Below are 24,875 nucleotides of genomic sequence, written 5' to 3' on the forward strand. Positions count from 1 at the left end.
GCGAGTCTCAACAATAACCTGGAGTTTCCAGAAAGGTTACATAAATACTACTTGAATTTTAAGTAATCAGTAGTACAGGGGCGTAACTAATTATTTTAGTGAGCCGTGTATAATATATTTATTGTACATATTGCCGGGGGCGACAGGCGAGAGAGATGGCCTATATCACCTCGAAGAGAGGGGATTGGCAAAGATGTGCACAACGATAAGAAATGTTTGAAGAAATTAGAGTTTATATACACAAGGGGTAACAACGATAAAATGGAGGAAAACGATAAGTTTTCCCCCTAGGGATAGATTTTAATCTTCCAGGGGAATCACAGCGATTTTCGTAATACCACGAAGAAAATCACCGTGAGTAGTGTGAATCTTGACAGTACGAACTAGACCATCCTTACCAGGCAATACATCTATTACCCTGGCAGTTGGCCATAAGAGTGGAGGAGTACCATCCTCCTTCAACAGAACCAAATCCCCGATCTTGACAGGGTCAGTAGGGTCGGTCCATTTATTTCTTTGCTGCAGGAGGCAAAGATAGTCTTTTTTCCACAATTTCCAAAATTGCTGTTGAATTTTACTAATACGCTGAAAAAGATTCAACCTATTTTCAGGTATCTCTGAAACACTTGGTTCAGGGGGCGCGGTTAAACTTCTTTGAACTAAGAAGTGAGCTGGAGATAGGAAAGCGAAGTCATTGGCGTCAGACGACATCCTAGTGATGGGTCTCGAATTTAGAATAGCCTCGATTTGGCATAATACTGTGTTAAACACTTCAAAGGTGAAGTGGGAATTTCCTATAATTCGATAGAGGTGATACTTCACACTCTTTATTCCTACCTCATGGAGGCCGAATTGATGGGGGTTGCGGGGAACACCCATCTTGAAAGTTATGGAGTTTTGAGTACAGAATTCCTTAATCTGTTCCGAATTATTTTGATTTAAGAAAAAATCATAGAATTCGCGCATTTCATTTTTTGCCCCATGGAAATTTGTGGCATTGTCGCTCCAAATAATACTGGGCGTGGATCTTCTGGCAATAAACCTTTTCAGAGTAAGAATATAGGCTTCTGCGCTTAATCCTGTGACGAGTTCGATATGAACACATTTAGTGCTCATGCAAATGAAATAGGCTACGTATGCTTTGTAAAGCGGTGCCTTCCTCAAATGTGAGGACTTAATTAAGAAGAACCCCCCATAGTCCACTGAGACGACTTGGAAGGGTCTAGTGGGGAGTACACGATCGGGATGCATATCTGCCATCTGTTGAACAGAATTGGGTGTCATGAATCGGAAACAGTTTACACACTTACGAATTAAGCGTTTAATCTGTCTTAATCCGTCAATTGGCCAGTACTTCATTTTGACATACGAAAGTACTGTTTGCGCGCCTGAATGTAATAACTTATGATGAGCTTGAGTCAAGATTAGTTCTACAACTCGACATTTAGAAGGAAGTAGAATGGGGTGTTTTTGATTATACGATATGGGGGCGTGTCGGAGACGTCCTCCCACACGAATCAGCCCATCATTATGTTGTAGGAAGGGGTTGAGTTTACGAATGGCTTTATTGGTCACGAGTTTAGCATTTTTTAATTCAAGAATCTCTTTTTTAAAGTAGATACTTTGGATATACCTGATGATCGCGTGATCAGCGATCTCCATTTCGGGTGGCGTCAATATATCCGTATCTCGTGGAGAGTTATTTATTTTCTTTTTAATATTACTGATGAATCTAAAAAGATAAGCGACAATTCTTTGAATTTTACGAAAAGAAGAAGATTTAGCGAATAGATTTTCAAAGGTGTCGTTGAGTTCGTGATTTGTTGCTATGTTTGAGACAACTAACTTCCTTAATTCAGGAAGATCATCCTGAAAATGAGGAATTTGATGAAGAGAAAAATCGATGGGATTGTCTCTAATAAAGCTAGGTCCGCATAACCAGTCTTCGGTGGTCTGGGGATTATCAAAGACATTTATCCCTCTGGAAGCGGGGTCAGCGATGTTTTCGTGACTTCTGACGAAATGGAAATCACAAGGAAAGGTTTCCAACAAGGAATTGACCTTTTGAATTCTGTTTTGTACAAAAATGTTCCAAATGTGTTTTTTAGAAAGTATCCAAGACAAGGCAATTGTAGAGTCAGCAAAGAGATGAGATGAAGATATACTCAAATTTTTCTTGAAGATGTGAAAAAGTCTATGAGCCAGAGTGACTCCCAACACTATTCCACAAAGTTCCAATTTGGGGATGGTGAGTTTATTTTTTAGCGGAGAAATTTTGTTTTTAGAAGCGATAAGCCGCGACGATACAGAAAAGTCTGAGTATGTCGCTTTGAGATACACACAAGTGCTGTATATTTTTTCCGATGCGTCGGTGAAAATAATTAATTGAACATCAACAACTTTCTTTTGTAAAAGTAAGCATCGAGGTACCTTGACCTCTTCTATAGTTTTGAATGTCGATAAGAGGTTTTGCCAATTTTTCATAATGATGGGTGAGTCAATGGGTTGATCCCAGTCCAGTTTCTGGGACCATATTTCCTGTATCAAGAGCTTAGCGTTCACAAGGACAGGGGATAACCATCCTAGCGGGTCATACAAAGTAGCAATGTAGGAGAGAATAGTACGTTTAGTAACAACATTAGCCAATTTGAAGATAGGAGTTTTAAACGAAAAGTGGTCGCGTTCTGAATCCCAGAATATGCCTAAGACTTTATCAGATCCCGTGAAGTTAAGACTGACTTCAGAGACGGGATTTAAATTGTGTTGAGACAGAAATTCTGAAGAACTGCAGTTCCACTTGTGGAGGAGGAAACCATGGGTTTCTAGCAAAGAAGTTAATTGTTCGAAAAGACAACTTAATTCATGAATGTCAGCACCGCTGATCAGGTCATCCATATAGATAGATTCTTGCAGAACACTAGTAGCAAGTTCGTGGGTATGTTTGTTGTTGTCAGCGATGTGCTTGATAACTCTTTGAGCGATAAATGGGCTACTTGGGAGCCCGAAGGGTAATCTTTGAAATTGATAGCACCGTAAAGGCTGCTGAATATTGTCCCTAAAGAGAAAATTTAACAGAAATGTTTCAGTGGGACAAATGGCGATTTGTAGGAACATAGCCTTGATGTCGCCTACTAGTGCGAATTTAAACTGACGAAACTTAGCGAGAATGTCAAAAAGTTCATGTTGGACGACATAACCTTTGTCTATGACGTCACTGAGGGAGATTCCCGTAGACGATTTATTGTTTGGATCGAAAACTATACGAGTGGAAGTAGTAGAGTTGGATTTGAAAACGGGAAAGTGAGGGAGAAAGTAATTAGGTTTACCTGAGTCATTTAGCATTTTTAACGGCACTTGAATTATTTGTCCGTTATTGAGATATTCCGATATAATGTCCTGATATTTTTCCAATAAATCAGGGTTGAGTTGAAAACGTTTCTCGAGACTGAGAAAACGTCTTTTTGCCGAGAGAAACGAATTTCCCATGTCTATATCTTCGATAGGGAGTTTGAGATTGAGTGTGGACTCATATCGTCCATTGGGGAGAACATTAACATGTTTTACAAAATTAATTTCAGCGGGGTGATCATTAATGAGATCGGTGTTCTGAGGAGCGGCTTCTTCCAGCTCCCAGAATTTTTGTAAATGATCGGATAGTTCCTCGTTGGACACTACCGGCTCATTTACGGCGGAAGGAGTGTTATGAGAACAACAAGTAACGAGAGAGTTTGAATAAAATTCCAAAGCCTTTTTAGTATTTTTCGACTTAAGAGCAAAGTCTGGAACTGACCCTGATATCGTGTACCCGAGTAGAGTGCGTTGAAGAACGGGAAGACCTTTTCCCAAACGAATTATTTCAGGTTGAATGATATCGTTATACAGGTCTGCACCGAGCAGGATACCAATTGGGGATGTTACATGGAACATCGGATCACCTAATGGTATCTCTGAGGGTATGTTTAGTTTGCTCGCCGAAATAGAAATTTGAGGAAGCGGATTTGTTATCTTTGGGAGTACAGAGCACGAGATGTCAAAAGGAACGTCGTTAGCGACAGCGAAAATTGTTGTATCTACAATAGATTGAGACGAGGATGAGGTGGAGTTAATTCCATTGATCCGTAATTTTCCATCTCTAGTGGTGAGTGACAGTTCCTTTACGAGGTCAGCACTAATAAATGAAACCTGTGAGGCCGAGTCTAAAAGTGCCTTTGCGAAGACCCTCTTGCCGCTAGGAGCGACAAGATAGACCTGGAGTGTGCTTAATAACACCAAATGATTATCAAGCGAGGCTGCAGATAGAGCCATTGAATGTGGAGTCGAATTTTGAAGATTAACTTCCGTTTCAGGAGCTCTAACATGTGAGGGCCCCTGTTGTGAATTACCCTGTGTATGGGAGTTATTTGAGATAGCGGTTTTTATTATGATTATTTGAGTTGTGTTGGCCAACAGCCGCGGAAGGGTTACTATGACCCGTTTTGTCGAAATGGAGCAACGTGTGATGACGAGATTTACAAACTATGCAAGAGAATTTGGATTTACACTGATCGAGCATGTGAGACCCAAGACAATTAATACAAAATTTATTTTGTTTGACAAAACTAAAACGTTCTTTAGAATTCAACTGCTTGAACTGAGGACAAGAGTAGATCGAGTGAGAGTCGTTGCAATAGGAACATTTCTTAGGACCTAAGCGAGGCGAAAGGTTACTGGTAGAAGTGTCTGAGGCTAGGTGTAAAGAGTGTCTGGAAGTAGTAGTCGATTTTGGTTTTGATTGAGATTGAATATTCTCAAGATGAACAACGCGTGTCTCGATTTCCCCTAGAAAATGGACAAAATCAGGGGTAGCTTGGCTACCACCGGATTGGAACTCAAGAGCCCTAATGGTAGGTGCGTCGAGTTTCTGAGTAGCGATATGTATGAGAAGTAAATGCAAGAGATCTGAAGGGGGCCTATTCAAGTTCAATAGGGCCTTGAAATTATTTGACATGACCGTATGAAAATTTCTTAATTGTGAGTGATTTGCGTTTCCAGAAATAGGAGGCGCATCAAGAATTTGAGAGATGAGAGTTTTGATAAGCGATTTAGAGTTGGCGTACCTTTGTGTCAGGTTATCCCGGGCTATTTTGTAATTGTCACCTGTGAGTGGGATATGCTCGAGAAGCGTCAAAGGCTCGGAAGTTAGAAAACTTTTGAGGTAAATGAGTTTTTCCAGATCACTTAATGTAGTATCAGATCCTATTATTGTATCAAAGGTCTCAATGAATGAATTGTATTCAGTAACTAAGCCACTAAATGGTTTTAACTGAATACGAGGGAGGTTTACTGTTCGTTGCCTAGCCATAGACTGTGAGGTTAGAGAAGAATTAGGGTCAAATTGGAGGGAGGGGGTAGCAGTCACATTAGAACTTTCAATGACCTCTAACCTTTCTTCCAATAGAGAAATTGTATCCAAATATTTATCAAAAACCACAGAGGAATCAGTAGAGGGGGGTAGGTTCCTCGGGGATCGTCTCCAGCACATTTTGAGCATCGCGGAAAAGTCCGTAAGAATGTTTGAGTTGTGAAATTATTTCACGAATTTTATATTTGTTTAGAGAATTAAGAGTTGTGGGAACCGAATCAGCCAACTTGGTTATATCAAGTTTTGCGGTGAGCCTCTGTCGGTTATATTTTGATCGGTCAGCCATGTTGCGAGAATGTGAGATTAGATAGATTATTTGCAAATGTCTAAACCTATAAATCGATGCGAAAATGAGAGAATATGTACAATATATATATATTACACGTTTAATAGTGTGAGATTGGCTTAATAGTATCACCCTGTATGAGCGCAGATTAGTATATGAAATGCAAAACTATAAAATTTCAAAATATATGCAATTTTCCAAAATGGGTATTTTTCAGCAAGTGTGAGACACCCTTAACAAGTATTTAAATTAATTAAATTGAAGGAAAAAAACAATTATTTATTTTCTATAGTTTTCTAGAAGTGTAAAATGAGCTTAAGCGAAGCTAAATGTAGCAAAAACTTACAATTTATGCAAGAAAACAAAATTATTTTTAATAATTTTTTGTAACCTGTGAACCAGGCTTAATCGGATTCAAAATTATAAATTTAATTTAAATCAAAAGGTTGAACAAACAATGTTAAAATTATAACACCCGTACTATCAGCCAAGAAATGAGTACACTTTTTGTATACTATAAACAGAAAAATATATTTACGAAAATAAAATAATGTAATATATGCAAATATTTTTTCATACAAACAAAACGACTCCTTTATTTGAACAAAGCAAGTAGTTTCTGAAATTGCACGTGTAGACCGGGCTTAACAACCTACCAGCTATTGTAGAGACGTGCTGGGTTAAATACTGAGAATTTGAGTGCAGAAAGAGAGGAATATTTTATTTTTGTGCCGGGGCGGCGTGGCTTGGAAATTTCCAAATGCAACAGAAAGACACTATAAATGAAAAACCGTTATTCTCAGAATAGAGATTATCAAAATATGCAAATACGAAGGACCTTGAGGATTTAATTAATAAATAATTAATATGATACGGCTCGATGGAACAGAAATGTTTAGGCAATACGTAAAGTATCCTTAACAATAGTAACCTATACTTATTGTACGGTTATAGAGTATATTCCCATAGGTAAGCTGGTTAAGAGTAGATAACGATTTTTCATATGTAATTTAAAGTATTATCTGCATAAATGGCACAAAGAATATTTGCTACGAGAGGTATATGGTTCAAAATGCATACAGTATCACGACTAATAAGTTATGTTCACATACATGTAGAGTACTTACAGTTTTATTCCTTGATGACGTGTCACATCAGAGCTCTGATTGAATTCCATAATCCATTTGGTTCATTTGTAAGGCACTCACTAATACGCTAAATAAATCATCGTCGATAATACTGAGCAGATTGAATTATCTGAGCGGTATAAAACGATAGCAAAAAAAGCCGGTAAAATGCGGCCTTTTTACGAATAGCGGGAGCGTCGATAGATTAGAGATGATTCTCGTTAGGAAGCTTTTGACGATCTGCCCCGGCGAGGGGTTCAAATGCGAGTCTCAACAATAACCTGGAGTTTCCAGAAAGGTTACATAAATACTACTTGAATTTTAAGTAATCAGTAGTACAGGGGCGTAACTAATTATTTTAGTGAGCCGTGTATAATATATTTATTGTACAAAAAGTATGCTTTGGACTGTCAGATAATTGTTGTTGGTAAATGTCATTTGTTCAGAGTAAATTATTTTTGATGTGACAGTGTAGTGTAGTGTTGCATTTTTTAAAAGTAATCATTACTTTTTTGATTGAAATGCCTCGTCACAATCATTTCAGTTGCAACTTTGTTTATTAGTTTGGTATTTGATATCCCCTTCTGAGTTCCTGAAATCTTCAATTGCGTTTTTATCGAAAACGGTTGAAATTATCATGTTTAAACAAGAGTACCAATTTTACGTAAAAATGATGTTTACGTCATATTTTCTAATAAAAATTACTAAAAAGTTTCATCAGAAAAAGTTTAGACTCAATTTGATCATCAGGAATGATCCACGTGGCGCCCTCTATGACAAAACGTAAAATTGTAGATAAAATACTATTTCTTGTCTAAGATTATGCCTCTGTGTCAATTTTGTTAGCAATTTATAAATATACAGGGAAACTATTAGCAACAAACGAAAAACAAAAATTAACTTTAACACCCTGTATCTTTTTTCTCAGCAACATTTTATTAAGGCATATTTGGCCCAATAGCCATATTTTGGTCCAAATAACCTGTCCTTAGTCTATGTCCCTATAGTTATGACTCACCCTGTATAGAACTGCCGGGAACTAGATAGTGATAGCTCAAGATAGAGAGACATAGAGAAACATAGAGGAGGCCTATGTTCAGCAGTGGAAGATTACGTCTAGATTATGATGATGATATACTATTTACTGCAGTTTCGTTAACTATAATTCTTAATTTTTTCATTATTCAAGACATACTTTTATCGGATTTTCGTTGATTTTAACAACCTTTATTTTTAGGATTTGGGGTGACACCATCGATTACCGCCCCGGGTATCATCCACGCTAGCTACGCCACTGATTTATGTAACCGGAATTACTTATATTTGTTCTCATAATAATAAACAACATAACTAATACCAAGTTAACCATTCTTTCGTGAAAAACTTTATAAAAACTATATAAGGTAAACGATCCTATTTTCGGCACAACCCCAATTATCGGCAGTAATTCTACACAAGAAAAAAAACCGCTAAACGCCGTAAAAATGAGTGGCGCATAAAATATTCCAGCTACAAAAGATCTGATATGAATATTACGTGGCGCGAAAATGGATTTTCATTTGACGCAAAACAAAATTCTAGTTTTATTTTAAAAGATTTTTCCATAATATTTGCTAAATTTTAAGTAAACGCGCCACAAAAGAGTAACTTTGATACAGTTTGAATTTTGAAACTCTTTTGTGGCGCGTTTACTTCAAATATTATGGAAAAATCTTTTAAAATAAAACTAGAATTTTGTTTTGCATCAAATGAAAATCCATTTTCGCGCCACGTAATATTCATATCAGATCTTTTGTAGCTGGAATATTTTATGCGCCACTCATTTTTACGGCGTTTAGCGGTTTTTTTTCTTGTATCAGGAGTTTTTCAAAGTTATTTATAAATTAAATGTATGAAGTTGAATGCAATGTTCCTCTATTACACGTCAAACTGTATAAATGGTCACCTTTGTTGCATTATCTCCCAAATGATCTAGTGTCCATCGAATGTACACTAGATTTTTTTCTATTCGAAATAGATTGAAAAAAAATATTGAGATGGCCGGTAAATGAAGTCGGATTGCCCGTTGCCAGATCAAATTTAGCGTCGTAACCACTACAACTACATACATTAACATACGTAAACTATTTCGGGAATAATCGTTAATTGGATTATACTTCTGTAGCTTAATAACTCCAAACGGCTTAACCGATTTTGATCAGTAAACATGAGTTTGAAACGTATTGACCAGTGATATCGGATGGATCTAAGGTCAAGTATGATAACTGAAGCTATTACAGGAATTATTGAGCTTGAGAAACCGTTTTTCCCACATGAAATAGATTTTATCATATTTATGAAGCCTATAACCTAAAAATTCGAATTTTCCCGGATATGAGGTATACACCGTTAGATTCGTCTTGAGTCCTTCTACAAATGCTAAGTTATTGGCGCAATTCGTAGGTTGAAATGTTGAGTAATTGTCGAAAAACCAAAATTTTCAAAGTTTAGTTTTTCAGTTTTTCGGCTATACTGAGTCGTGTGTGTCTGATCCTGACGGCTTAGACACCATTTGAAAGCTTAAGTCAACACTATTGATTTGATGTATTTGCGGTTCTCCTGCCTCTTCTTGATCCGAATATATATACCCCCAAAAAATATGCCGTTTTGTACATACCAAGTCCTATAGCTGGCTTATGGGTGGTCAAAAGTCACAAACTACACCGGTTCTAAATCGGCCCTGACCTCCTCTTCAAACACAGAGAAAAAATATCAAATCCGTTTAACTTTCAAACACACATAAATACATATCCTATAGCTCTATAACTTTTGAATGGTATAACCAATTTTCAAAATTAGACATCCGTTGGAAAGGTAATGATCAGTACTGTTAGAAGCCGCAAAGGTCTGACTTAAATTTTCGAAGTTTTTGGGAGTTTTGGGGACCAGAACGAAAAAGAGACGACCCTAAATAGGAAGGGCATTTACGGTCAAAATATAATAAAAAATTTCCAACCTCGAGATGAGGTGGCAACCATCTCAAAGCGTCTTTCGGCAATCATATAGATTTTTATCCTTGGACTATCCACTACTTATTGTCAAATTTTCAAGCAAATCTATCCATTCTGTAAAAATTGCGAAGTGAAAAATTTCAGTTCCTGGACTAATTATACTTTTGGAGCTCTATAACTTCTGAACGGCTTAACTGATGTTGATCACTGAACATGAATTTGAAACGTATTGACAAGTAGTATCTGATGCATCCAAGATCGAGTATAATAACTGAACGTATTACAGGAATTATTGAGCTTGAAAAACCGTTTTCCCATAAGAAATAGATTTGATGATATTTATGAAGCCTATAACTTAAAAATTCGAATTTTCCCAGATATAAGGTATACACCGTTAGACGCATCCTGAGTCCTTCTACAAACGCTGAGTTATTGGCGCAATTCGTAGGTTGAAATTTTGAGTAATTGTCGAAAAACCAAAATTTTCAAAGTTTAATTTTTCAGTTTTTTGGCTATGGTGAGCAGTGTGTATGTCTCAGCTTGATCGCTTAGCCGCCATTTGAAAGCTTAACTCAACCCTATTGATTTGGTGTATTTGCGGTTTTCCTTTCTTTCCTTGAACCTAAGATATATACGCCCAAAAAATATGCTATTTTGTATCTACCTAGCCCTCTAGCTGGCTTACGGGTAGTCAGAAGTCTAAAATTAGACCGGTTCTGAACCGACCCTCACACCCTCTTGAAACACAGAAAAAAAATTCAGATCGGTGTAACTTTTCCACACACATACATACATACATACATACATACATACATACATACATACATACATACATACATACATACATACATATCCACAAACATTTTCCATTTTTAAATAAAAATTGAGTCATATTTCTGAGCTCGATAACTTTTGAATGGTATAACCGATTTTCAAAATTAAACATGCGTTGGAAAGGTAATGATCTGTGCTATCAGAAGTCGCAAAGGTCGGGCTTAAATTTTTGAAATTTTTGGGTGTTTTGGGGACGAGAACGAAAAACAGGCTTTAAATGGGAAGGGCCGTAAAATCCACACCCTTGGACCAAAATGGAGAGTTAACATATGGATGGACGAGTCTTTTCCTAAACTTTAAGATGGGATTTGGCCCAATTTTAAATTCAGTCAGGTTTAGAAAATCGAAAATTTCGTGTATTATAGTGTCGCATGTAGGGGTGTTGTGCGCCACTGGTGAGAACTGCCGTTCTCTGTGGATAATCGAAAAAAATAAGAATTCTTGCGCGTGATTGTTGAACGAAAGCATTTCACTAATTTATAAGAACCTTTATCCACGCGTACGAAAAATATGTCAATTGTCAGACGAAAACTGTAATCACAACATTTAAAAATATATTGGCCTGTTGGCGCCAAGCTCTCATAGTGCGGCAGATTCGTGCAAATATTATAAGAATTGCACATTTAATGATACAAGCATATAAATTGGGCCACATATACTGCACATATAAAGGTTCAAATTTAAATATGAGGCCATCTCAGATTTTGCCTTTTACAAAAATGGCGGTCATTCAAAATGGGCGACTATACATATGTGACTAATAGCAAGATATCTTTTGAATGAAAAGTCCGATTTCAACCAAATTTGGTACATAGGTTTTTTTTGTGATTTATAAGATTTATGTCGTGAACTGGAAGAATCGGTTTACCAGAAGTTGTGTTTTTTCTGGTTTTTTATGTAAAACTATTTTATATTATGTAAATAATTTATTTTCAATTTTTTCACCCTGTATATATTAATTTTTTAAATGGTAATACCACCATTGAAACGAGCGTAAGAATATGTTTTAGAAAATATTTTGAACTTTTTAGTTGTGTTAATTACCATTTAATAAATGCATAACGTATCTTCAGATGTACCTATGTGTGGCAGATTCGTGGAAATATTATAAGAATTATTGTGAATTTAACGGTAGAAGCATACAATTTGGACCACATATACTACACATACAAAAGTTCAAATCTAGTAGATATGAGGCCATCTCAGATTTTGCCTTTTACAAAAATGGCAAGCATTCAAAATGGCGGCTATACATATGTGAGTAATAGCACGATAGCTTTTGATAGTCGAGGAAATGAAGCATTTTGGCTCGCAATTTTTTCGTCCAGCATGGATTTACTTGAAATTTTTACAGAAGGTAGGGAATAGTCCAAGGATCACTTTCTATATCATGCTGCGGTACGCTAAAACCTTGGGGGTAGTTGCCACCCCGTCTCGGGGGTGGGAATTTTTTATTACATTTTAACCATGTAAATCGATGTAAAAGGTGATTTTAAGAAAAAAATGTTTTTTGCATTTTCTTCGTAAAACTAATATTTTTCGAGTTATTCGTGGTTGAAAGTAACAGTTTTTCGACGGAAAAATCGACTTTTTTAGAGGGTTTTTTGAGAATAACTCGAAAAATATGCATTTAATCAAAAAAACTATAGATATCAAAATTTTATCTTTTAGTAACCCAAACGAATGGGTATATATCATTAATTGCAGTTGTAAGATCACAAAGACTTAGATGGTTAGGACATGTCCAAAGAATGGCCCAAGTTAGAATGCCTAAAATCATGTTAAGCGCTACAATAGGTGGTAAAAAGAGAAAAGGAAGACCTAGGACCAGATGGAGCCATGAAGTTAATGATGACCTGAAGTATATCAATGCAACCAATTGGAAAGAAAAAGCGAAGAACAAGCAAGAATGGAGGAAGATTGTAAACCAAGCCATGAGCCTGCTTGGCTCGAAGTGCTAATATATATATATATATATATATATATATATATATATATATATATATATATATATATATATATATACACATTACTCTATTAATACCAAGCCCACTATATTAGTCAGACAACCGGAAGCCCATCCTTAATACGCCCGATAGAGGAGTGTATTTTATGTAGTTATATAGGAAATTCTAAAGTTAGTAAAGGCAACCTTTGAGGGGTAAGTTATTTTAATACACAAATAGTAGATATATGGTTTAGGTCTTTCGAAGCCCAAACATTTGAAGGCAATACGAAGCCAATTGTATAAAATGTTTATATTTACCAGACTATATGAAGCCCGACAGGGTTGTCAGATTTCTCAACTTTCACTATTTTATATTGCGTACCTGATCATATTTAAAAATGATCTTTTCGTACAAAAATCGGATTTGTTTAGGTTTAAACATTTTTGAAAATAAAATATATATTATTTAAAAGTAATTTATTGGAACTAAAAATAATCTATTACGAGTATGTGGTTCAGTAAAAATAAAAATAAGCAATCACTTCCTTTCACGGAATGTATTATACACATATGTTTTTATTCGGACCCAGTCCTTATTTTCGAACACGTGTGGATGTAGTTTCAGTAGTTCGTCACATTCATGTTTCCGAGGGGTAATTTTTTTTTCAATATGTTTTTCAAAGTACTGAAGTAAAACTTGTTTTTCATTATCTGACCATTTGGCTCTGAATCTCTGGATGGATTTCGTGGTTGATTCTAAAAACGTCAAAACGTTAAAAAAATACAAAAAAAATCACGTATGAATATATTTTAACTAAATATTTTAATATCTAATATTATTATTTCATATTTTTTCCAGGGACGGATCCACAGGAATAATCCAAATTTTAAGCGCAGAAAAGTAAAGTGGTCGTTTAAAAAGTTATGACCTATATTCATTTAAAGTTTTATTTTAATATTAAAATTTCTAACCGCCAAAAATATTTTCTATGTTAACCTGGTAATAACGGTGGTAATTTTGAAAAAACAAAAGTAGGGAAAAATCTTAGGTATTCCCGTTTTTTCTTTCTTTTATCTTTTTACTTTTATATTTATTCATTGATAACGTAACTTTAAACAAAATATGGCGGAATATCAAAAAATTTTGTTTTGTGATGATCGTAGACACTTTTACTTATTCATACCTTTAGTTTTTTTTGTTGGTGGTTCTTCACTATTTTCTTCGTTAGATTCGTGAAACGGCCTAGTCGCCTTTTTAAAATAATTTCTTGATAATGTGTTTTCATTATGTTGATCACGTTCCGTTGACTGATGCACATATCTGTCAGAATCTCCATCTAATTCGTCTTCAGGTTTTTTCCCCTTGTAACCCGCTTTAGCACCTTCTGCATAATCGGTTCTTCATCGCCTTCGTATTCAGAGCTATAGTATTCGTTATCATCTATATTGATTTCACTTCATTTTTTTCCTCGGTACCGATTTCCCTTGCCTTTTTCCATAAGTAAAAGAATCTTTGCTACTTTAGCAGTCTGGTAGATATCTTGCGGTAGTCTAAAAGTATTTTATTAATTTTAAAACGATTTAAATGTCTATGTAGATACATGGTTTAGGTATCCATCGAATTTACCTTATCGGAAACAGTGAGAGTCTAATAGAACAATAATTTATTTTAAATACGGATTTATGAAGCATACATTCTAACAACGATTTTCGAATATTAAAGGGGAAATAACGATTTTTCATATATCGCATTCAAATATATCGGAAAGGCTGAAAGAAAATATGCTGGTAAATTTTAAAAAGAAATGTTTATTCATTAAACAAATTTAGACTCAACACGCGTTTTGCTAAGTTCGGACAAGGAACAATTAAAACCCGGTTTTAACTATTTTTCAAAGAAAGCTTTTTGAAATATTTTGTGTACGAGATACCTTTAAAGTAAACTTTTCGAAACTTTACCATTGTTGCTAATTCTATTACATTATGTATGATATATCATATCAAGCATAAAAAGTTTAAAAAAATCCTAACCAAAATTAACAGTGCATGCATACTCTTAAAGTTGACATTACCTGTTAAACTCGGTATGTGTCTTCTTTGTATGTCCCATAAAAGTGGCGATTTGTTCCATTTCGTCATCATCGAGGGCTAATAATTGCAGAGTCGTGGCAATTTGTTTCCAAAATCTAGTTGATGTCAATAGTTCTGGATGTTTGGCTCCACAATTAATAGCTATCTTTCTAATTGTGTTTGCGCCAGACATCCAGCGATCTTCGGAATCAGGATTTGCACAAAAAGATATGGATTGGTTTCTGGTACAACATTGGTTTCTTGTCTGACTTTTAGTAAAAGGCTAATGTATTTTTGCGTCTGGAATGAAAATAAAATTGGAACAGGTTTTGAGCCTTTACCTCCAGTTACAAAACGCCTATGATTTTTATATATAATCTTTTCAACTTCAGTGAGTGCCTCTGTAAAACTTTCTTGATTAAGTGTATCGTAGTTCCTCCCGTAGGTTTCTACTGTTAAATACTGCACGTCCCCTACTCTTTTACGGTTAAAAATCACCGTCTTAGCCAAAATACATTCTGTCAATTTTTTATAATTACTTCTAATATTGGTATTTTCCTGAAGTAGTTTAAACGATTCAGCTGATAGCGCATTTAAGTAGTCATTAAAAAGCTTTATACAGAGTGTTTCATTGGGAAACGGAAATACTTTAATGATGAATAGAGGTCACCAAGGCGGTTCTAGGTATACTAAATTTTTTGCCCTACCGACTTTTATATCCGAGTTACAGGGTGTTTTATCGATTTTGCTCATTTCTTTCCTAAGCCATAATTTTAGAACCACCCTGTATATTTTTTTTAATATTTGGTACACATATCTCTAATATAAAACCCAAACGACCGACATACTAACCACAAGAAAAATCCAGGTCGGTATTAACAAAAAATTATAAAATTATTGTGACCTTAAAACAACACCCTGTATATTGAAATTTTAAAAATCTGTTTGAATATTTGAAAAGAGCACAAAAAACTAAGTCTAATAGTTCTCTTCGATGTTTCGGCCAGACAATTTTTTGGTTTTAATTTTGAAATTATATTGAATTTTTTTAAGAACTCCACATTAAGAAGCAGGTATTATTAACTTTTAATTATAAATTATTAAATTCATTGAATAAATACTCATTTTAAAATGAATCAATATTTATTTACCACATTGGAAAGACCCAATTATTAATCACAAGAAAAATCCAGGTCCGGATTAACAAAAAAACATAAAGTAATTTTGACCTTGAAACAACACCCTGTATATTGACATTTTCAAAAATTGTTTGCACATTTGAAAGGACCACAAAAATCCGAGTTTATAGATTCACTTTGATTTTTTGTGCAAATATTTATTAACTTTAATTTTGAAATTAAAAATATTAAAATTTTCAAGAACCCTGAAATTAATAAGCAGGTTTTTAAAGCACTTTTATTAATAAATCATTCAAGTTAATGAATAAATACTAATTTTAAAAATAATCAGTTATTATTTACAGCATTAGAAGGACTTACTTACTAATCACAGAAAAATCCAGGTCCGTATTAACAACAAAATACAAAGTAAATCTGACCTTGAAAAAACACCCTGTATATTGAAATTTTTAAAATACGTTTGCACACCTGAAGAGAGCACGAAAAACTAAGTTTAATGTCCCGCTTTAATTTTTTGTGCAGACAATTTAATGACATTACTTTTGAAATTATATCGAAATTTTTATTATGAGTTCCCAGAGTTCTTAAAAATTTCGACATAATTTCAAAATTAAATTAATTAAATTGTCTGGCCAAAAAATTGAAGCTAACGATTAAACGTAGTTTTTTGTGCTCTTTTCATACCTATGTGCAAACGGATTTTGAAAATTTCAATATACAGGGTGTTGTTTCAAGGTTACAATTACTTTATATTGTTTTGTTAATCCGGACCTGGATTTTTGTTGTGATTTGTAAGTGGGTCATTCGAATGTCGTAAATACTTATTGAATATTTTTAAAATGGGTATTTATTTAATAACTTTAATAATTTATTGTTAAAAGTGCTTTAAAAATCTGCTTTTTAATTTCAGTGTTCTTAAAATTATCAATATATTTAATTTCAAAATTAAAGTCATTAAATTTCCTTCACGAAAAATTAAAGCAAACCGATAAACTCAGATTTTTGTGGTCTTTTCAAATGTGCAAACAAATTTTGAAAATTTCAATATACAGGGTGTTGTTTCAAGATCACAATTACTTTACTTTTTTTTTGTTAATCCGGACCTGGATTTTTCTTGTGATTAATAGGGTCGTTCCAATGTGGTAAATAAGTATTGATTACTTTTAAAATGAGTATTTATTCAATAGCTTTAATAATTTATAATTAAAAGTTAACAATAGCTTCTTTTTAATGTCAGAGTTCTTAAAAAATTCAATATAATTTTAAAATTAAAGTCATAAAATTGTCTGGCCGAAAAATGGAAGCGAACAATTAGACTTAGTTTTTTGTGCTCTTTTCAAATATGCAAACAGATTTTCAGAATTTCAATATACAGGGTGTTGTTTTAAGGTCACAATTACTTTATAATTTTTTGTTAATCCGGACCTGGATTTTTCTTGTGATTAGTTTGTCGGTCGTTTGGGTTTTGGATGATACACATGTGTACCAAATATCAAAAAAATATACAGGGTGGTTCCAAAGTTATTACTTAGGAAAGAAATTGGCAAAATCGATAAAACACCCTGTAACTCGGTTATAAAAGCCGGTAGGGCAAAAAATGTAGTATACCTAGAACCGCCTCGGTGACCTCTATTTACAATTAAAGTATTTCCGTTTCCCAATGAAACACCCTGTATCACTTGCTAGTGGCAATTGCAAAGGCTTTTCCCAGTGTTTCTCTTTAAGGGTTTTCAAAGCTAAACTAGACAGTTCGTTACACCAGTGACCCTCAATTAACTTTCTTAGATCTTTAATTTCGATTTTTTTAATTTTCTGATCGATCCATTCTATACCAGGAAGACGTTTTTTTTCTAGAACTAGTTTGTATGCTACATCACAAACCGTTTTTAAGTTGGATCCCGTATGCAACGCTAGTGATGGTGATTTGAAGCTTTTACTCTCTACACTATAACCACTTATTTCTTTGGTAGCAAGTATTAGGTAATTAAATAGTTCTGGTTTCAAGGCATCAAATAAATTTTTAATATCATATGATTTTTTTAATGTAATAAGTAAACGGCCCAACTCTCTCATTTTATTCGAAATAACATTAATTATTTGTTTTCTTTTATGTTTTGAGAGAAGAGTTTCGCCGTACATACAGATTAGGGTATCATTCTTTACTGCTTCACTTTTGTCATCAGGACGCATGATACTGAATACTTCGTCTTTAATTCGAGCATTTTGTAAAAAAGTTGAGTTTTTCACATTAACCATCGCCATAAAAGTTTGTGAAGCAGATAAACAATTCTTTGGGTTTGACGATGACCTATTTTTACAGCTTTTAACGTGTTTGCTTAAAAACTCTTTAGTGTAATGTCCCAGACAATGACTACAAACAAAGTATTTTGGATCTAGTTTTTTTGAAGGTTTAACAGGGCGTGTAATATTTTTTTCTGTTTGTAGAATAAAATATCCTTGTTTTCTTAAAGCAGCTACAAGTTCCATACGTTCCTTACTTTTGGGCTTTAGAGATTTGATTAACTGAACTTCCTTATTATCTGGATGGTGCCTGAAAAGGTGTCTGGTAAAATGAGTAATAACGTCTTTGAAGCAAATGGCACATATTGTTGGCCGCTCTCTTGCTGAAGGTTTTCTTTCGTAGTTAAAAAATATCTGTTTTACGGACGAATGTACTTTCACTCTGAACAATGAACCCAATATACAAAATTGTAGGATATGGGCTACTGCAAAACCGCAGCTTTTTCTAGAAACACGCACCCAGTACCCGAAGAAGACAAAGTCTGGTTGGGAATAATAGGTCATCACTTAATTGGGCCCTTTTTCTACGAGGAAAATCTAACTGCAGAACGTTTTATAATGTTATTAGATAAAGACATTTTGCCTGCTTTGGCAGAGGTTGTCCGAGAAGACCACGAGGTGTGGTTCCAAATGGACGGATGTCCTGCCCATAATAGCCAGACTGTAAAAGAATTTCTCAACAATTGTTTTAATGATTGTATTATTGGACCAAATTGCCAAATTAAGAGGCCCCCTAGGTCTGGAGATCTTGCCCCAAACGATTTTTTTTGGGGGCATTTGAAAACCAGGATTTATTCCGAAAAAAAGTTAAATTCACTAGAAGAACTTAAAAATAGTATATGCGAAGAATGTAGAAAAACTTCTCCTCGAATATTGGCTAACGTTCGTAGAGAATTTTACAATAGATTAGGGTATTGTTTAGTTCAAAATGGTGGAATATTCGAGCACTTGCTTTAATTAAATATTAAAACTGTGTTGTTTGTTAAATTTTATGATTAGTGTATTAAGTATTAGTATTATTATAGTATTAAATCATTTAAAATAAATAAATCATTTTGCAGTTATTTTAGTGTGATAAATTGACGATAATCTTGTGCCAACAAATATGACAGATCTTTGAAATTAAAAAAAAAAGGTGTTGATTGTTCCTTAATAACTCAAATAGGTGATGGAAAGGGGAAGATATTTTCGACAATTTTCACTCCACGACGAAAATAATCCGTTTTTTGAGAATGCCATCTGATATAAAAAGTAATTTGCTACAAAAAAAGTCTTATGGACTTTTAGCTAAAACAATTAGGGAAGCAGGAATATGTATTTCTTTATTTGTGCATTGTAATTCCTATGGTGCGTAATGAGATGCAGCACCCGGTATATATTTTTGATATACTTCTATAAAACACACCATTACAATTTAGAAAGCTGGCTCATTAAATCCGCACAAGGTGTCTCGAGTATTAAAAACAATCGCCAATACTTTGAAGCAATGTTGCCAATTCAACGGGACTCGTACTGCATGTGAATCAACTCGGGCTTCGAATACGCTGTAAATATATTAAATGTGTATATAAATATACACCTAATGTTCGAGACGCCCCCTACCCATGAAATCGATGAACTAAATGGCGTATGTTTGGAGATACTCCCTGACAATTCGAAGCCCAAAAAAAAAATGTGTTATTGATAGCGTTGTGCAGCGTACAGTTTAGGCTCAAACATATACACGTTAATCTTTAGGAAGCCCGGAGTCGGGCCTCGTATTGTCGATGCGGGCTTCATATTAATAGGGCAATATGGAACTTTTGGCTTCGTATTATCGGTTAATGAGTATATATATATATATATATATATATATATATATATATATATATATATATATATATATATATATAATCAAACAGATGAAATAGAGAATGTGGAAAAATCCCCTTACGAACAATTCACACATCCACCATTTCGGGTTGGGAAAAATTTTTCGAATAGAATCAAAGATCCAAACACCAGTTCTTAGAAATGTGTTTCGCCCTCTTCAACCTCTCTGGGCTTATCAATAAAGATGAGAGGTTGAATATCTTTAGACACATTCCAATCAAAAAACAACATTCGAGACCTAGACATAAAAGGTGCGTAAATCTACGGCAAGTCCGACAATGACAGTCTCAAGTTTTAATTCCCTAATTACTTAAAGTAAGTAAAATCTATGTTTAAAAACATGAGATGTAGATCCTTGAAACACACTCAGTGATCAAAGGATCCAAGGTTAATGGTTTGACGACCACTCGTACGAAATCAAACAGATGAAATAGAGAATGTGGAAAAATCCCCTTACGAACAATTCACACATCCACCATTTCGGGTTGGGAAAAATTTTTTTAATAGAATCAAAGATCCAAACACCAGTTCTTAGAAATGTGTTTCGCCCTCTTCAACCTCTCTGGGCTTATCAATAAAGATGAGAGGTTGAATATCTTTAGACACATTCCAATCAAAAAACAACATTCGAGACCTAGACATAAAAGGTGCGTAAATCTACGGCAAGTCCGACAATGACAGTCTCAAGTTTTAATTCCCTAATTACTTAAAGTAAGTAAAATCTATGTTTAAAAACATGAGATGTAGATCCTTGAAACACACTCAGTGATCAAAGGATCCAAGGTTAATGGTTTGACGACCACTCGTACGAAATCAAACAGATGAAATAGAGAATGTGGAAAAATCCCCTTACGAACAATTCACACATCCACCATTTCGGGTTGGGAAAAATTTTTCGAATAGAATCAAAGATCCAAACACCAGTTCTTAGAAATGTGTTTCGCCCTCTTCAACCTCTCTGGGCTTATCAATAAAGATGAGAGGTTGAATATCTTTAGACACATTCCAATCAAAAAACAACATTCGAGACCTAGACATAAAAGGTGCGTAAATCTACGGCAAGTCCGACAATGACAGTCTCAAGTTTTAATTCCCTAATTACTTAAAGTAAGTAAAATCTATGTTTAAAAACATGAGATGTAGATCCTTGAAACACACTCAGTGATCAAAGGATCCAAGGTTAATGGTTTGACGACCACTCGTACGAAATCAAACAGATGAAATAGAGAATGTGGAAAAATCCCCTTACGAACAATTCACACATCCACCATTTCGGGTTGGGAAAAATTTTTCGAATAGAATCAAAGATCCAAACACCAGTTCTTAGAAATGTGTTTCGCCCTCTTTTTTAGACATTTAACCCTCAAAAAAAAAAAAAATTTTTCCCAACCCGAAATAGTGGATGTGTGAATTGTTCGTAAGGGGATTTTTCCACATTCTCTATTTCATCTGTTTGATTTCGTACGAGTGGTCGTCAAACCATTAACCTTGGATCCTTTGATCACTGAGTGTGTTTCAAGGATCTACATCTCATGTTTTTAAACATATATATATATATATATATATATATATATATATATATATATATATATATATATATATATGTATATAACGTATCTTCACATGTACCTGTGTACGTCAGATTCATTTTGAATGCCCGCCATTTTTGTAAAAGACAAAATCTGAGATGGCCTCATATCTAAATTTGAATTTTTGTATGTGTAGTGTGTGTGGTCCAAATTATATGCTTTTACCATTAAATGCACAATAATTCTTATATTATTTGCACGAATCTGCCGCACATAGGTTCATAGGTACATGTGAAGATACGTTATGTATTTATTAATTGGTAATTAACATAAATAAAGAGTTCAAAATATTTTCTAAAAAATATTTTTATGCTCTTTTCAACGCCGGTATTGACTTTTTGAAAAATTAATATATACGCAGGGTGAAAGAATTGGTAAAAAAGCAACATGTTTTTACATAAAAATCAGGAAAAACACAACTTCTGGTATATCGATTCTTCCGGTTCAAGACTTTGGTCTTACACATCAAAAGAGGAACCTATATACCAAATTTGGTTGAAATCGGACTTTTCATTAAAAAGTGATCGTGCTATTAGTCACATATGTATAGTCGCCATTTTGAATGCTCTCCATTTTTGTAAAAGGTAAAATCTGAGATGGCCTTATATCTAAATTTGAACCTTGATGTGTGTAGTATATTTGGTCTAAATTATATGCTTCTACGATTAAATGTACAATAATTCTTATAATATTTGCACGAATCTGCCACACATAGGTACATGTGAAGATACGTTATGCATTTATTAAATGGTAATTAACATAACTAAAATGTTCAAAATATTTCCTAGAAAATATTTTTACGCTCTTTTCAATTGCGGTATTACCTTTTTGAAAAATTAATATATACAGAGGGAAAAAATTAAAAAAAAAAGCATATTTTTACATAAACAACCAGTAAAATCACAACTTCTGGTAAACTGATTCTTCTGGTTCACCACATCCATCTTGTAAATAAAAAAGAACCTATATACCAAATTTGGTTGAAATCTGACTTTTCATTCAAAAGTTATGGTACTATTAAACACACATGTATAGCCGCCATTTTGAATGCCCGCCATTTTGAATGCCCGCCATTTTTGTAAAAGGCAAAATCTGAGATGGCCTCATATCTAAATTTGAACCTTTATATGTGTAGTATATGTGGTCCAAATTATATGCTTGTATCATTAAATGTGCAATTGTTTCACATATTGGCCGCACTATCATGGGAAGTGTTTCTTATTGTATGTGTTAAGAAACAGGTAAGCTATAGAATGCTATAATTCCTGATTAAAATTTCGAATAACCGTTTTATTAAGCTTTATGTGTTGAGAAATAGTTGATTTTGATTATTTGTTGGAAAAAAACTGTTTTTCTATAGCTTTTTGCAGTATTTTGAAGGTGCCGATAATAGGTACCTACGTAAATATTAACAGATGATCCAATCATTGGCTGGAGTGCCGATAATTGGTTATATTCATTATACCTATTCTATATAGGTTGATTTTAGCGTCATCTTTTAACTTACTATGACAAATGTTTGGTCATTATATGCAATAAAAAATGATGATTCTCTGTACCAATTTTCGGCATCCCATATCTATACTAGAAATAGCCATAATTTGACCTAGTATAACACTGCCGATAATACATGCGTATACGTGCCGATAATTGGAAATTCTTTGTTTTAGACTAAAATTAAGAAATTAATAATGTAAAAGAAAAAGAGAATTCAATATTCTTCAGAAGATATAAACAAAAATGTTGTAACTATTCAGTCAGGAATGCCATTTAAAACAGCTGGCAAATTGTATAAGGTACGTAGATCGACTCTACAGGATAAAGTAAAGGGTAGAACTTCTTTAGAGAAGAAATCTGGACCAGAGATCACACTAACAGAAGAAGAAGAAAACCTACTGGTAGCATGACTATTTCGGATTGCAGCCTGTGGATTTCCTGCAACAAAAACGCAGTTGTTGGATAGGCAGTTTCAATGATTTATTGAAATAAGGACTTTTTTTAGAAAATGCAAACAATCTCAGTGGCAACAATATTACAAGAAAATAGAAGAAAAGAAAAAACAAGAAGAACAGCTAAAAATGTAACGGAAAGAAAAGCGCATCCAAAAAAATTGGAAAACGAAAAGAAAAAAAAGTTGCACAAACTTTTAATAAAAGAATTTCTAATCGCAAGACAAAAACTAAATTGAAGAATGTCACGAAGGCCCGTTTTCCACGCAAGAAGAGGAAAATGAAAAGGAAATGCTTGTGTCAATGACTACTAAAATAAAGTGTGTTTAGTAATTAAGTTTTTACCGAAACATTAAGATTTTATATTTAGCTTTGAGAAATACATTATTTTATTTGAATTTTAAGTTTAATGTATTTACATACAATAATTTATTTACTTCAATAGTATCTAAGTAAATATTTAGGTAAGTATCTTATACAATAATTATTCAAATTTTTTGTATCTAATTCATGCCGAAAAAAGGATCCTTGATATGTCGAAAATTAGAGCATGCATTTAATTTAGAATGCCGATAATGAGGACTTACGACACTTTTCATTTTATTAATTTTTTAAATATTATGAGTTTGTTTTAGGATAAAGTAAGTATTCTGTGTGTAAATGATAGATTTGATTAGCCAAAACAATAATCTGAATACACTTTATTCAGCTAATTTGGTTACTAACCTAATTAAAATGAAGCTCCATTGTGCTTAACGTGCTAATAGGGGAGTGCATTTAGATTTTCACTTCGGAAAAAATCAAACAAGATAAAACTTTTTGTAATTTTATTAAGAAATGTTTAATAAACAACATACCAAAAAGTTCTACTCGAGAAGTGGGTGCTTCATTTTTTATTAAACAAATGAACAGCGAAGTTAGATGTTTTTTTAAATAACTCCGAAAATGTAATTTTTAGAAAAAAACTGACTGGACCATTGAAAAATTCAGAAAATTTTACAAAAAAAACCTATATAAAGATTTTTCTAAAATTAAATCTCTAGCTTCTGTAATTTTTTATTTATAACGCTAAAGTCACACTTCTCACACACATTGGCGCACTGTAAACTAGCGTTGGAAGAAGTGCACGGTTGAGTTTTTTTAATGTAATTCTTTAACTAATGGATCAAAAGAAATTTTACAAATTGGACCTGAAAGAAGATCAAATAAGCTATCTTATGGTTGTAATAAAGAGAAGAGAAATAAAATGTATGGACATAAGTACGGTGTGGGCGGAAAGTGAGCCTTACATGAATTTTGTTTAAAAATGATTTAAAAATGTGTAACTAATACAATTTTACTTATAAAACTCTCAAATTTGCACAACTTA

The 24,875-nt window shown here is 33.8% G+C and overlaps 1 protein-coding gene and 1 long non-coding RNA gene across 5 annotated transcripts in view; one reads left to right on the forward strand and one right to left on the reverse strand.

Annotated features, from left to right (window-relative positions):
• The window catches only part of LOC114347881 (rootletin), a 370,585-nt gene that overhangs the window by 241,585 nt on the left and 104,125 nt on the right, over window positions 1-24,875 (forward strand). The gene's annotated exons all lie outside the window — the stretch shown is intronic.
• Window positions 13,049-15,316, reverse strand: LOC126890467 (uncharacterized). Of its 2 annotated transcripts, XR_007700332.1 has the most exons (3): window positions 14,659-15,294; window positions 13,771-14,137; window positions 13,049-13,342 (listed from the first exon to the last, which is right to left on the reverse strand). It is a non-coding gene; the product is annotated as an uncharacterized LOC126890467 (long non-coding RNA). The 2 variants fall into 2 exon arrangements; XR_007700331.1 differs by having other exon boundaries at window positions 13,771-15,316.

Source organism: Diabrotica virgifera, chromosome 1 (genome assembly GCF_917563875.1).
Source record: "Diabrotica virgifera virgifera chromosome 1, PGI_DIABVI_V3a".
In the NCBI taxonomy this organism is placed as follows: Eukaryota; Metazoa; Arthropoda; class Insecta; order Coleoptera; family Chrysomelidae; genus Diabrotica; species Diabrotica virgifera.